The sequence below is a fragment of the Microcebus murinus genome, chromosome 4 (genome assembly GCF_040939455.1).
Source record: "Microcebus murinus isolate Inina chromosome 4, M.murinus_Inina_mat1.0, whole genome shotgun sequence".
NCBI lineage: Eukaryota > Metazoa > Chordata > Mammalia > Primates > Cheirogaleidae > Microcebus > Microcebus murinus.
In genome coordinates this window covers 46,352,588-46,368,515 of record NC_134107.1, presented here as the reverse complement: position 1 = coordinate 46,368,515, position 15,928 = coordinate 46,352,588, and the positions used below count along the sequence as shown (strand labels likewise).

Genomic DNA, 15,928 nt, shown 5'->3' with positions numbered 1-15,928 from the left:
CAGTGGGATAAAAAGGCTTAGGGGTCCCCACGACCTGGGGGCTGCAGTGGAGATGAGCGGGGTGCAGGTGGTGCAGGGCAGCCGTTAGGCCAACGGGCTCCAGAGACAAGGTTCTCAACCCTGGCGGAACACACAACCCAGCCTTTGGGCATAATCTTCCGAAATTGTTGCCAGGTCTCACCCCCTAGATTCTGAGTTAATTGATTTAGAGGGGGCTCTGGGCACGGGTGGTTTGTCAAAGCTCTCCAGGTGGTGCGAATGTACAGCCAGGGTCAAACCACTGGTCTAGAGCCTGACTGTAGAGTTCAAGTCCCTGCTCCACCATCTCGATCCACTTTTGAAACTGTGAAAGGGGATGATAATACAGCCCCTCCCTCTGAGGAGTGCTGGAACGCTTAAATTAGATGACACATGCCAGGCTCTCAGCAGCAGCTTGGCTCAGGGGGAACACTTCCTAGTAGCTCTTGCTAGTGCTTTAGGCAGGGCGTGCTAGACACAGTTCTGGGTCCCCCGCAGAGCCCACCGCAGAAGAGGCACCTGGGAAGGGGGTGTCGGGTTGGAATCAGTTAACTGAGCTCCAAGGGCACCATGCAGGCAGGGCCCAGCCCCCAGCCAGCTCCATGGGAGGCTTCCCTGAGGACTTGCCCTCCGTTCTCCAGGTCAGGCTGGCCACCCGGGTCCTCTTCAGCACCGTTTCAAGTCCAGCTTGGGTGCGAACAGGTGAGAGCACAAGGAAACCCCAGGACCCCTCCGTCTCCTCCCTACGTTGCCACAGATGACTGCCGTGTCATAGACCCTCCTGGCCACACCAAGAGTGTCCCAGGTGCGTTTTCAGGCTGCAACCCCTCAAACACTGACCACTCTGGCCGGGGAGGGGGAAGCCCACCAAAGGGAGCTGGGAGCCAGCCTCTCTCCTGTCTCTGGGGCCCTCTGGCCTCCGGTCAGACCAACTGAAGAACTGGGTTAGCTGTGCCCATCTCAGCTTTCCCCAGCATCCTGCCAATCCAAACCCGGCATGCCAGCACCCTGGAAACGGAGCCTCACATTTCCCAGGAAGGCGGTAAGATGCCTGCGGGCCTCCTGCTGTTACATTGATCAAGAACTGTAAAATTCAAGAACGTGTAAGTGTCACGGTACGATTGCCAGGAACTTATTTCCTTGCTGCTGAGGCTTTACAGCAAAATCAAAAGAAATTTCTGTAACGGAAAAGGAAAATTCCATCCCTCTCTTCATCTCTCTGCCCAGCCTTTTCCTCACCTCCGCTCACCTGGAGGAGAAATTCTAATCTGCTAGATGGGGCCATGCTTGCTAATGAGCAGAATCACCATGCGGGGCCTTGTGCCCTGAGGCTCGCTCTCTCTCTCTCTCTCTGCTTCCAGCAGCTTCCTGGCGTGGGAGGTAGGGGGCCAATGGTTACCCCTCTTTAGGGCAAGCCCTGGTAACTTTCTCTCTTGGCGTTTCTTACATCTCTACAGCAGTGCTACTAAAAATGTGGTTCATGAACCACTGTTAAGCTATGAACTGGTTTTTACTGGCCTGCCATGAGATAAGAAGATTGTGGCAGAATTTAAGTTGACTATGTCACTGAGCATACTGTTTGGTTCCACTGACCCATTTTTCTTAGCAAGACTTTCTTGGTGAAGGAGGCAGGGTGTTGATTTACATTCTCCACGTGATGGTTATCTTATCGAAGATGAGTAATGGTTTGCGGAAAGCCTAAGTCGTGTAGCACTGTGCCTTAGGACAGCCCCGACGTTGGACATGGTAAGGTTTGGGTTCAGCTTAGATGGAGAGAAAGAAGTCCCACTGTGTTCCTGCCCCGCCTTGCCAGGCCTCTGCATTGGAAGGCACCAGACTAGTCCCAGCTCATAATGAAGTGGCATGTGCTATTATCCTTTAAGTGTACCCACATCCAGTAGCCTACCCGGAAGGAGGGGTGACTGGCCAGTCGAATTCACACTCAAATACAATCTTGTCTCTCCAATGACCATAACTAATTGCATTTGTATTTTAAAATTTATTGATATATAATGTGTCTAAGGTTACCAAGACAGAGCGAACAGGTTCCAGATGGATGCCCTATGTCAGGCAGAACGCTTGCTTGCAGATGGACCCAGGAGACCAAAAGCTAAGGAAATATTGTGAAATACTCCCACCCCAGGATATTTCTATCCTGTAGAGGTATAGAGAGAAAGCCACCAGTTTAGGCAGCCTCCCTGGTCTTCCAGGGACTGCAGCTGAGCACATGAGTCAGTTATCTCAGTGCCTGTCATAATGATCAACAGTGATGCTTCACGGCATGGGGTGACAACTGCAAGCCGCAACTGCAGCTTACTCTTTTCATGGCCATGGCAGGTAATTTAGGTTCTGTAGTCTTTCAGGATGCTCGCTTCTGCAGTTAATGTATGTATAACTCTAGAATGTTGCTGAGACTCAATTTCCCCATCTGTGAAATTAGAACAAAAATAGACATCATGTAGAGTAATACATAGGTTCCATATAGGGAAGAACTTTCTGCAGAGAATCCCAGAAAGGGCTGCCTAAGGCTGAGCTGACTCTCTGAGCACTGGAACAGCAGCTGGTTGTCTCCCTGAGAAGATGGGTAAAGAGAGCTGGGTTCTCCTGTAGTCCCTCTCAAAATAGTTGGCAAATTTCTATCCGGCACCACCTTTCTGAACGCCAAGAGATCTCAATGGCCAGAGCTGCAGGGAAACCTACCAGTGTTGTTTTGTTGTTGGTTTTTAGATACGAGTCTCACTCTGTCACCCAGGCTGGAGTTCAGTGGCACAATCAACTCACTGTAGCCTTGAACTCCTGGGCTCAAGTGAGCCTGCCACCTCAGCCTCCCAAGTAGACGGGACTGCTGGTGCACACCATGACACCTGGCTAATTCTTCTTATGTTTTGCAGAGATGAGGTCTTGCTATGTCACCCAGGCTGGTCTTGAACTCCTGGGCTCAAGAGATCCTCCCACCTTGGCCTCCCAAATTGCTGGGACTATAGGTGTGAGCCACCATGCCCATTCCCCACTAGCATTTACCCAGACACCCTGGCCCCTACATCTCCATGGCCTGCTGCAGTTTGAGGGGTCCATATATATATGCAGCTACTCATTTTCACTTACGTTTGCTCAACTCATTAGCATGCTATGTGTAATGATGGCCAAGTTGCTGAGGGGCCTGCTGCCTCCACACTTAAGCTAGAGAAAGTCAAACACCTCCAGAGAAGAGTGACCCAGACCCAGGTCCATGTGAGATAAATAGCATCTCCAGCCACCTCCCCTCTCCTCCATCAACCCCATGTCTCCCATGCATGTCCAGAGAGGGAAGGGGCCAAGACATCATCCTATCCTCCAATGCCAGCTCTGGTAGTGTCCTGGGGGCTTCCATAACAAAGCACCACCAAAGGAGGAGCTTAGAACAACAGAAATTTATTCTTTCATAGTTCTGTAGACCAGAAGTTGAAAATCAAGGTGTTGGTAGGGCCACAGTTTCTCCAAAGGCTCTAAGGGAAAGTCCTTCTTGTCTCTTCCAGCTTCTGGTGGTTCAAAGGGTTCCTTGGCTCATGGCTACAAAACTCCAATCTCTGCCTCCATTTGTATATGGTCTTCTCTTCTGCCTCCTCCTCTTCTGTCTTTTATAAAGACAGTTGTTATTGGATTTGGGCCCACCCAGGTAATCCAGAATGGTCTTACTTTGAGATCCATAACTTAATGTCATCTGTAAAGACTCTTTTTCCAAATAAGGTCACAGTCACAGGTTCCAGGGATTAAGTTGTGGACATATCTTTTTTGGGAGGGCCACCATCTTAATGCCATCAACACTGCTATGACCTGAATGTTTGTGTCCCCTAAAATTTATGCATTGAAATCCTAACCCCCAAGCTGATGGTATTAGGAGGCAGAGCCTTTGGGAGGTGACTGGATCATGAGCTCTGCCCTCATGAGTGGGATTAATGCCTTTATAAAGAGACCCCAAAACCTCATTTGCCCCTTCTACCATGTGAGGGCACAGAAGTAAGGTTCTGTCTGGGAACCAGAAAACAGGCCCTCACCAGACACCCAATCTGCTGGTACCTTGATGTTGAACTCTCCAGCCCCCAGAACTGTGAGAAATAAATTTCTTTTGTCTATGAGCCACCCAGCCTGTGGTACTTTGTTATAGCAGCCCAGACTCACAAAGACAGATAACAAGGACAGCACCTAACACGTAGTAGAGACTCAATAAGTATTGTTGAATGAAACAAAGAATCTGGTTTGGTCACTTCAAGGACAGTGCCCAGGGGCAACCCTGAGGGAGCCCCTGTGCCAGCTGATGAGGACACCAAATGAGGGAGACCCAAGCCTAACCTTGAGGAGCTCTTTTTAGAGGCGAAGACAGAATCAAATGGAGCCAAGTGATTGTCAGCTTCACCTCCTGCTAACTGGGCAGCCATGAAACTCAGCTCCCTTCCCTATCTCTAGAACCAGGGAAATAATACCTATGGCCCAGGGGGGAGTGAAGAGTTGTGATGTTGCCTTACTTCTGGAGGGGGTCACAGGCCCATACAGACTGGCCTCCTTCTGCTGCAGAAAAAGTGTGTCCACAGTAGGTGCCCAGCCAAGTCATCGACACCATCTCTCCCCTCCTGCCCACAGCGAGCGCTCCAAGCCCGAGAATCGGGGAGGCACCCAGGTTGGCGTGGAGGCTGCCTGGCTCCTGCGCCCCCTGAGCCCGCTCGCTCAGTCCCAGAGCCAGGGTGCGCGCCTCAGACGCCGCCTGCTCCCGAGTGGGCGACAGCCTGGGTGGTAATCAGAGATTCCAGCGGAGCCTTTGATGCTGCAGCCGGCGCGGCGAGCCGGGCACTGTTTGAAGTGCCTTCCTGTGTAATAAGGATTTCTAATTCACTTGAACCAAAGCAACATTTGCAGTAAAGATCATTTTTGGAATGAAAAATAAATTGTGACTGGAGGGTCTGGGTTTGTTTCAAAAAGGGAGATCACCCACAAGCATCCCGCTCTCTAAGAAGCCACCCGCCCGCGTGTGTTGAGATGGAGAGCACGCCACTCAGAATTTCAAAGTGCTGTTAATTAAGAGCAGTTTATTAAAATGTCAATCTTTGAAACCAAAACAACTCTCTTCCCTTGCTTGCCAAGTGGGCTTCCCAGCCACTCTCCCCATTCCAAATAATACCCTGAAAAAATTATCTGTCTACATAGTGGCCCTAAAAGCCAAGGGAGAGCTGCTCCCAAGGACAGCCCCTAGCACCTGTCCTTCTGCTGAAAGCCACTCTCGTGGAGCCTGCTTTTCAAGAGACAGGATGGGCCAGGGGCTAAGTGTGTGGACTCAGGAGCCCGACTGCCTGGGCTGCAATCATCGCCCTGCCTCACCAGCTAGGCGACCTTGAAAAACAGTTAACCCCTTTGCGCCTCAGTGCCTTCTACTATAAAAAGAAGTGATAATAATAACACAGTCAGGCCTTGGCATCTGTGGAGTCCACATCTGTGCATTCAACCAATCATAGATCCAAAATATTCCCAAAATAATTGCATCTGTACTGAACATGTTCAAATCTTTTTCCCTTCATTATTCCCTAAACAATAAAGTATAACAGCTATTTACAAAGCATTTACATTATATCAGGTATTATTAGTGATCTAGAGATGATCACAGGAGGATGTCCATAGGTTTTATACAAATACAACACCATTTTATATCAGAGACTTGAGCATACATAGATTTTAGTATCAGAGGGAGGTCTTGGAGCCGACCAATCCCCTAGGGACACTGAGGGACGACTGTGCCTATCTCATAGGCTGCTGCCAGGATCAAATGAGAGGTAGTATGTGTACAGTACTCAGACTGATGCCTAGAGCATAGGAAGTGTTAAAGGGGCATTATAGCCCAAAGTCCCCATGAGTTGGCACTAAATCTCCCTTCTTTCTTTACAGATCTGTCTTTTTCAAGGCAAGAAATGAGCCTTCTTCAGTTTTATAACTCCAGCAATGAAGATCTGGCATACGGTAAGTACGGAGTAAATGTCTGTTGAATAAATAAGCAAGTCCATGAATGAATGCATGCAGCCTGCTCACTCAATCGGGTTTGGTAAGCAGGGCAAGGTTGGCTGCCCTGTAGGAATGCATGATCTGATAGCTGCCCAAACAGCACAGGGCTCTGTGGTGGCTCCCTCGGATCCCTGCCTCCTGGCACTCTTGTGCCATCCCCATCCCTCGAGTGTGGGCTGGACCTACGGACATGCTTCTAATGAAGGGACTACAGCAAAAATGATGGAATGTCATTTCCATGATTAAGTTATAAAGACCGTGACTTCCCTTTTTCTGGCACTGTCTTGCTTTCTTGGCTTGCTGGCTTTGATGAAGCAAGCTGCCACATTAGAGAGGCCCACGTGACAAAGCACTGAGAGCAGCCTCTGGCCAACAGCCAGCAAGGAACCAAATTCCACCAGCGGCCATGGGAGTGAGCTTGGAGCCTCTCCTTCCCCAGGTGAGTCATGAGATAACCACGGCCCCCGTCAATACCTTGATTTCAGCCTGTGAGAGACCCTGAAGCTCAGGACCCAATTGAACTGCACTGGAGTTCCTGGCCCACAGAAACTGTGAAATAATAAATGCATTGTTTCAAGCCACTAATGTTGGGTTAATTTGTTACGCAGCAATAAATAACTAATACAGGCTGTAGGGAACAAAAGAATCTTGGAGAGAAGGGATTGCCTCCCACCTTGCCTGGGGTCATCTACCCTGCAGCTTGCTGTCTCCATCAGTCACACCAGAGCCACGCTGCAGCCCAAGGGACCCCCAGGAAGAAGCGCATTTGAGTCAGGTGAGCCAGAGTTTGAGTTCCGGCTTTCTAGTGTGTGACTTTGGGAATATTGCTAATCTCTCCAAGCCTCTGTCTCTTCTCCTGTAAGGGAGGATCACCATACCTGCCTCACAGATGTGCTGGAAAGATAGAGATCGTGTATGTGAAAATGGCTGGCAGAGCTTTCCAGACCTTTCACGGTAGAAGCAGCTGGAGAGGCCAGTGCCCTCACTCCGATGGTCACCTGAGGCTCCCAGCTGTCACCCCAGTGATTCAACACAAAATCTTGGAGCATCTCCTGTGTGCCAGACACTGTGCTGAGCACCAGGTCATGACAGTAACCAAAAGGGCACAGTCCCTGAGCACTGCTCATGGCGCTGGCTTTCTAGTGCGGAGATGAGCACTGAACCAGCAAGGGCAAGAGTGAGCTGCAACCACCGACATCCTGGGCTCTGGGAGGGTAGAATGTGTGGGGGGGTGGAACAGGGACCAGCACAAGTGGGCAGTCAGAGAGAAGGCCTCCCCAAAGAAGTAGCCTTTGGGCTCTGCACTAAAGGGTCGGTGGAGTTAGCTATGTGAAGAGGGCAGGGGCTCAAAGGTCCAGGGATGGGAAATAGCAGGGTAAGTTCTTACCCGAGAATGTTTGATTTTGCATACATGATGTGCCAGACACCGTTCTAGGCACTGAGGACGCAACATCAATCTAAACAGCACATTTCCTTCCTCTTGAAGCTTACATTTTAGTGGAGGAATTACCTTGCCCACGTATATAACAAGGAAGATAATTGAGGAAAGTCCTCAAAGGGCACGACTTGAACTGAGACCTGGATGATGTGAAGGAACAAAGTATCTGAAGAACTAGGGGATCGGCATTCCCTGTGGGGGACCCAGTAAGAGGAATGGTCCCAAGGTCATTCCAGTGATGTGGCTTCTAGAACCAGCCAGAAAGCCAGTGGGCTGCAGTGGAGAAGGCAAAGAGGACATGACCCAAATAAGGTGGGTGAGGGGAGAGGGGGGCCTGCAGGGTCTTCCAGGCCATGCAGAGGAGTTTGGACCTTTTATCTTGTGGTCAACAGGAGCTGCCAAAGGGTCATGAGATTTGAACACAGACCTCGTGCAGAATGAGTCCGGCAAGGGGCAGATGGGGCAGGTGGCCAGGGAGGAAGCTGCTGTGGGCGATAGGTGTGTGAGAGAGATGAGGGTCTCACCTGGCCGGCAATCCCCAGCCTGGAGTCCACACTGGTCTCTGACCAAGTCCCCTCCCTGCAGTACTGCTCCTGCAGAGGGTCCCTTCCCCAGATGGGTGGGGAAACACCAAGAGTACCCCCAGATCTCCCTCACAGGACTGCCCCGCCCCCGCCATAGACGTGTCATCGAAAGTCTTTACATAAAGGACAGCAGGGCAGGCTCTGGAGGCAAACCACCAGGTTCCAATGCCAGCTCTGCCATCTGATCGCTGTGGGACCTTGAGCTTCAGGTCCCCTCAATAGTCGTGGGGGGCTAGAATGCAGGATGCAGGGGGCTGTCATGCAGAGCAGACGAGCGCACATGCTAGAGCCCTGGCACACACGCGTGCTGCTCAGCGTTAGTGATTGCGAGAGTAAAGGGCCCGCAGGCTGCCTGTCTCCGGGCTCCGTGACCTCCTCCTCATCAATCTTCAAATCCCCAAGGCTTAGAAAAACAGAAAAACAAGTAATAAGTGACGTCTCCCACACCCAGTGCTTCCACCCAGTCTGCCTGACCTGACAGGTCCCACGGATGTCTTGCGAGCCCCAGCCTGTGGCAGGCGTGACGCGCCCTCCCCAGGTGTGCTCTAGAGCTGCCCCCGCAGCGCACGGCAAGCAGCGGGGCCAGGCGGACCAGGCAGCAGCAGTTCCAGATCGTGAAACGGGCCCTCGGTGTCCATGTTTCCAGCAAGCCTGTCCTGGGGCTGGGGTCTAGGGAGGACTGAGACTGCTCCACAGTGTCATTGACACATCTTAACGTCCATCCAGTTGTCAATAGCTACACCCTAGATGAACGAATGAATAAACGCAGTCTGTGCTGCATAACATTTGGTCAGCCAAGGACCACGTACACATCAGTGGTCCCAGATTATAATACCGTATTTTTACTGTGCTTTTTCTATGTTTAGGTACAAAAATACTTACCATAGTATCACAGCTGCCTACAGTATTCAGCACAGTAACACAGGGCACAGGTCTGTAGCCTAGCGGCTAGGTGTGTGGTAGGCTACACCACGCAGGGTTAGGTGAGTACTCGCCAAGATCACAAGACGAAGGCTGATGCACATCCCGAGCATTAAATGATGACTGTACATGAGTGAATGAATGAGCAAAGGAATGGATGTGTCTTCACCAATCTGTGGGTTTCTTAGGGGCATTCATTCATTCATTCAACAGACATTATTGTGAGTGGATCTCCATTGCTCCTCCAGACCCAGGCTGTTCCCGCTCTGCCCGGGAGGCTGACCTTGCCCTTTGGCTGCAGGAGACCAGAGGGTAAGAGCAGAGAGGGATGCCTGCCCTGCTGGCCTTCCACTTGGCTGTGGCACAGCATTCTGGTAACCTGGGGCCGGTAACGACCCCGCTGTTGCCAGCTGTGGGGTGTTTCACACCTCTTGGTTGTTTCCCCGAACTACACACAGAGTTTGTAAGTAGTCTCTCCAGCAAATGCTCTTCAATTCCCGTCTACAGGAGGTACAGGTGTCACTTGGTTCCTGCCAGGTCCCTGAGCTGCACAGCCTGCTCTGCCCAGCCCTCTTGGCACCGAAGCAAGGGTAGAGGGTTCCTGCCCTCGGGGGTTATTTATTATTATAAAATTTATTGCAAAGAGTCTAATGAGAAATGTGATCAATCAGTAAAATACACAACCTAAGAGATAGTAGTGCCCACTAGGGGAAGGAGGGTGGGTGGACAATTTAGGTATGGAGGCAAGGGAGGCCTCACTGGGAGAATGGCAGCAGCGAATGACCTGAAATGAAGGGACATTAGATGAGGGAAAGCCGCGCAAAGGCCCTGAGGCAGCGTGTTTCCCCCGTGCCCAAGGAATGAAGAGGAGGCACAGCCTAGCCTTTTCTCTCTCATGGGCCTGGAACCCAGTAGGCTTTAGTGAATGCTGTTTGTGGTTGAAAGGGGGAGAGGAGGGAGGGCGAGAAGGAAGGAAAGAAGAGGCTCTGGTGGGTGGGGTGCACTCACTGGGCAGTGCTGGGGTCACTGTGCCAACCACAGGAGCCTCCCTCAGGTCCCCAGCCCATCAAGTGACTGGCTCTGCTCGTGGTGTCCCATGAATCGCAGGCTCTAGGTCATCCCCAGCTGTGGAGCATGGGCCCCCCCCAGCGCCCTCTCTCTTGAGTGCTCCCGTTGGGGGATGCTCCCTACCTCCGACACTGGACAACCCAGTCATGAGGGCTGGTGCCCCAGGTTCCCTGGCCCCTGGCAGCCCCAGGCTGGGGAGAAGCCCACCACCCAGAGGAACCCTCGTCCCTGCGGCCGGAGGCCTGCCCTCCTCCCCAGGCCCCTGCCCCAGGCTCTCGCTGACCAGGCCCCTGTAGCAGAGCAGGGCAGGACCGGAAGGGAGGGCCGGCAGAGGGCAGCCCTGGCCCGTGCCCTGGGGAGCCCGTCCCTGGGGAGTCTCTCTCCTTGCGGTGATTGTTTCCCAGGCTCCCTGGAGCCAGAGGAGGATGGAATGTTCTTATCGCTTTCCAGAGGGAAGGCTTTCTTCTTTCTTCACAAAAATGTTAAGCTTCATAATCCGATAGGGAACCTGGACAGGCTGCAGCTGGCGGCCTGGGTCCCACTTCTGGGAACCGAGGGAGGGGGAGGGGAGGGAGGGGATGAGTCCTGTTGAGCAAGACCAGGGTGGGGAGACCAGGGTGGGGACAGGGGATGGGCAGGCCCTCCCCATAACAAAGAGGAAATCTTGTTGATAGCTGTCAGACCCCAAGACTCCCCCCTCCCCGCCCCACCCCTGCCCTGTGAAGAGGGAGGAGCGCCACCTCCAGCTTGCTGGCCTGCTCCCACACCTCCACACAGGGACACCTGAGTACAGGTCTCAACAAGGGAGCCGACTCACTGTGCTCCTCCATCCCTCCTGGGAAGGTGGAGTTTTACTTGTGAACTGGCTTTTTAAAACCAACACCGTATTGTAGACACCTTTCCCTGTACAGGTTCATTTCATCCTAAGATATACATATAAGTACATTTATATATGCAGATTTTAAAAATTAACAATAATTATCTAAGTGCAGTTCCACATAAGAAGACTCTTCACTTTCTAATTTACAGGTTTATATATTGCTTGAATGTCTAGAGCGTACGCACTACTTGGATAATAAAAATACAAGGACATTTATATTTTACAATTAAAAAGAATATGTGCTTGAAAAAAAAGTCCTTTGTGTGTTGGAGCAGGGGCATAAACTGAGGAAAAACACTATTTCATGTGGTTGGAGGAGTGGGTGTGGAAGAAAACACAACTGGCATGTCCCAAGGCCACGCACCCCATGCGCAGGGACAGCCCTTCCCAGCCAGACCCCCACTTCCCCGCAGGGAGCCAGGCAGAAGCGGGCATCCGCCCCGGCTACAGAGCCCCGCATATGGGGCAGGTTCAAAGTCAAGCTAGCAGGGCTGGTAGCGTCCTCCACCTGACCCCAACTAGCGTTATCTTTGGGAAAGATGAACATCACCTGGGCCAGATGTGCCGTTGTCAGTGCAAACTGGGGAAGGGAGCGCGGCAGACTCTGAGGGCACCTTTGCTCACAGGTCAGACCCCAAGGCCACCCCAAGCTGCAGCACCCAGCAGAGGACAGCTTTGCTTGCACTTGCTCAAAGTTTGGAGGTACTTAAATTCAAATTCCCAAATTAAAAGCAGACCTCAGTGAGGAGGGTGGGAGTTGAGCCTCTCACTCTGGGGAAGGGATGGCTTCCAGGGTGAGGAGGCAAGGACACCTGACTACAGGTCTTCACAGAGGGAGCTGTGTGGAACTCAGGGAAACTGAGGCTGGAGGGGAAAGCCGGCTTCTGTGTTTCCTGGGCTTACCTGTTCCTGCCCTATGGAGACAAAATATATATATATATATCTGTGGTGGTCTTTTGAGAGGGACTCTGCACACACCTGCAGTGGTCATTTGTCACCTTTGAACATGTTTGGGGGGCTACCCAGAGCCCTGGTTGGAGCCAGAGACCACCTCTTTCCATGCCGGCCAGACCTCGGCTTTCCCAGGCCTCTTGCCCCTTAAAGGCAAGCTCATGACCTCACTCCGATCACCTGACTCACCACATCAAACTAAACCAAAAGCAAATGATGCAGCAGAATAGATGCCACCTGGGACTCACTCCAGGGACAGCAGCAGCAGCCACCACGCTTGAATTCCAGAAGAGCCAGGGCTGAGGTTCTGGGACAGCCAGTACCTGGTGCTGGTGGTGACGCAGCACTGCGCTGACTGCAGTGTCAGGGCCCGGCAGTGACGGCCTAGGTGCTCTCCCTGGACCAGTCGGTTCTGCACAGTGATTTTGGATGTCGCTCCTGGCTGTGGGGCCTCCAGGCCAGGAGCTCTGGCCTTCCAGAGATTCTACAAGTTTCCCAACACCCTTTTAATAAATCGCCAGTTTACCCAAAGTAGCCAGCGTTGGTTTCTGGGTTTGCAAGGGAGAAGCCAGACCTGAATCAGAGGCCTGCGTATGCTTGGTCAGATGACAGTCAGCAAGGTGTGAGGGTCTCAAGAAGGGACAGTAACTGCTCCAAGCCTCCCATGGACCTGCCACCCTGTGGAGAACTAAGCTCTGCCCATTGGCCAACAGCGTCAACAGCGAAGACCCTCTCCTTACCCTGCCCTTCCTCTTCCTCTGCTCAAGAAACACTAAAACTCATTCCTGAGCTGCATCTGTGGGACCGCACAGACCCCCGGGTTGTGTGGGCCCAGGGTATGCTAACTTCCCCGTGGCAGCCAGCAGCTGTCACAGCCCTGACATGCTGTCATCAGAGCGGCCTTGCAGCACAACCCCAGGTTGCAGATTGCATTCATAGCGCGATCTATGGCAGCGGTGCCTTTGCTCCAGGCGACACACTTCCACAGAACCATGGAGTGTGATAGTGTACTGGGCTTGTGCAACACAAGGTGGTGGCCTGGGCCATCAGGGTGTGATTGAGAAGTGAGTTCTGGGTTCAGACCCACAGAGCTACTAGGAGTGCACACTAGCTGGAAGTAGGAAAGAACTTTGCTGAAATCAAACATCCCTGCCCTCCCCCAGACCCTCGCCTTTTGGCATCCACATTGCCAGGTCCTGTCCCAGACATCACAGCCTGAGACCCCACACCACCCGCCTCGCTCGGCCGGAGCAGCCACCCCCACGCACAGCCTTCCCTCAGTGCCTCCTCCATCGTCGGAATGTCTGCATGTGAGCTTCTGTTTCAAGACGAGCTGGGGGGGTGGACGGTGCGTGAGCCCACCCATACCGCGCAAGCACCAGCCCTGTCTCTCTGGAGGTTGGCCGGGCCTGAGATGCCATGGGCAGCTCCTCCCACTTGCTCCGCTGGAGCCAACACAAACAGCCACGGAGCCGCCCCCAGGCTGGCCGCCCAGAAGGCCCACACCTCCATCCCACCCTCCTGGGCAGCTACCCGGGAGCCGGGAGCCAGGTATCAGGCTTCAGCTGGCGGCACTCCCAGCAGCGCCTGCTGGCCCACACTGGGCCCGCCGCCCAGCCTGCCCACAGGCGCTGGCCGCAGCCTGGGCAGGGGCCCCGGAGCTCAGCCTGTTAGCACCCACCAGCCGCCTCCCTGCTCCGGGCCGGCCAGGGGCTGGCTTGGCAGGGGAGCAGGGGGCGCAGACGAGGTGCCCTGACTCACTCGGCTCCCCGGGACCTCCAAGTTTGCTCTGGGACCCATTCCATGAGGCAACGTGAAACCCAAGCACTCGGGCCAGAAACAGAACATTTTGAACAATTTGAGGGGAAAAAATTATCCAGACCAATTTCAAGACATCTGAGAGCTCGGGGGGGGGGGGGGGGGGAAATCGCAGCCACCTCTTCAGGCACTATCATGTGTTTGCGCCAAACCCAGACAGCTTGGACTGAGGCAGCACGAAGGCTGAGAGTCCCCACCTCCTTCCAGCAGAGGACGGGCCTGATGCCCAGGACTCTGGGCCGCTGGGCACATTCTCTCCTGTGTGACTCCAGGCAGCCTGCCTCCTCCTTGGACTCCCATGGTGTGTGGTTGACGCTCAGTGGCGTCACCCGTCAGCCAGAGCCATCTCCTTGTCCCTCAGCTCACACATTGCTGCTGCTTTTTAAATTTTTATTATTTATTTTAAAATTTTTCTTTTTTAAATTTTTTTAGCTACCTCATATGCGAATACAATGTTGCTTCTTCTTGAAATGTCCCCGGCCCCTCCAGGACACCTTGCTGGCACGTGAATGGTGCCACACAGCCCTTAGGGCTACTGTTTAGGGAGCCCCACCAGACCCTGGGCTCTGAGCAGGGGAGCTTCAAGTAGGTCACCCCATTTAACCCTTGGCACTCGGATGTCGAGTGTGGATAATGTCGAGTGGATAATGAGAAAAAAGCGAGCGAGTGCAAAGGGTTAAGGGCACCCACCTTATCAGTTGAGCATAGTCACTCGTGTCACAGATGGGAACACTGAGGCCCAAAGGGTTTCAGTCACTTAGCAAAGTCACAGCTCTTACTGGAGTTGGGATTTGGAACGAGGCAGGGCGGATCCGGAGGCCACTTAGCCATTTCTCAGTACTCCCTGGAGGCCAGGGAGGGAGGGACCAGCTCTGCTACAAGAGCAAAGCATGGGGAAGGCAGATGGGAGCTTTCACAGTAAAACCAGGTGCCAAAAGATGACCAGGCAGTCCCCAGGCAAGTAGGCAGGGAGAGCACCCCAGTGGAAAACAGAGCCTGTATAAAGGCCTAGAAAGGAGGTGTGGCAGCCGGCAGTGGCTTCGGGTTCCCCCATACATGTGTGAGGAGAAGGGCAAGAGGGACCAGACTGGAGAGTCAGGCAGACTCTGGAGGCACCACACCCGGCCCTCACACCCACACACACACCCAGCCCTCCACACACACCCCACCCCAGCCCTAGAGACCGGGCCGCCGTCCTCCAGGTGCAGAGAAGCTGGGGCTGGTCTGAGGAACGTGGAGACTCAGATGTGACTTGAGACCCATCCCTCAAGGACCCTGTGAGCCCACTGAGGGGCAGTCACAGTACAGTCACCGGGAGCCACGAGAGCAACACCGCAGGCCTGAATAGACATGAAGGACATTCAAGAGACATAATTTTAAAAATATATAGTATAGTCTGGTTTCTATGGCATTTGATCGTATTCAATAAGCAGAAATTTTTTTGTTTAGTTTTGATTTTTTCCCCTTGAAAATATGTTAGTCATGCTTATAACAACAAAAACATTGTTTAAACAACCAGAAGTATATGAAGTAAAAAATGGAAGTGACCTTCCTCTCTCGCCCAGTCTACTCCCCTGCCTAGAGGTCATCACTGCAATAAATTTGGTCTTTCCTGAACTTTCTCTTTATATAAACATATATACAGCTATGCACATGTATAGGATGTTTTTCTTAAGAGCTATACATATTCCTCTGCATCTTGCTTTTTTTTTTCACTCAGTAATGTATGGCGAGCATCATTATTCAACCCTTCAGTAAATATTTGCTGGGATCCCACTGTGCGGACAGGGAAGTGAGGTTCCTGCCATCACAGCCCCCACAGTTGGGGTGGGGTGGGGGCGGCAATGGGAAGGAAGTCATCGAATAATTACAGGCTGTGATTAGGGCTGTTATGGGAGAGTAACGGGCGCCCTGACTTCAGACGGGGGTGAGGGGGGCCCTCTCTCTCAGGAGACATTTAAGCTGAGACCTAAAACCTAAGAGCCAGAGGAAAAGCATCGGAGACAGGCAAGAGCCTATGCCAGGCCCTGCACATGACAGGGAGCGGGCAGGGGCTCAGCAGCTCCGGCCTGCAGGGAGCCCAGGTGACAGGGCCGTGTGGTCCAGGGCAAGAGAGCTGGGTGATGAGGCTGGCCCTGGAAGGGGCCCCTCCGTCAAGGTGATGAACTTGGATCTCATTGTAAGAGCAATGTGAGGGTTTGAGGCTATCTCATTCGTGTTTTAAAA

The 15,928-nt window shown here is 52.7% G+C and overlaps 1 long non-coding RNA gene across 1 annotated transcript; it reads left to right on the top strand.

Annotated features, from left to right (window-relative positions):
• The first annotated feature begins 840 nt into the window (after positions 1-840).
• Positions 841-6,622, top strand: LOC105879942 (uncharacterized). Its single transcript, XR_012918837.1, has 3 exons — positions 841-1,060; positions 5,929-6,000; positions 6,528-6,622. It is a non-coding gene; the product is annotated as an uncharacterized LOC105879942 (long non-coding RNA).
• Positions 6,623-15,928: the final 9,306 nt, after the last annotated feature.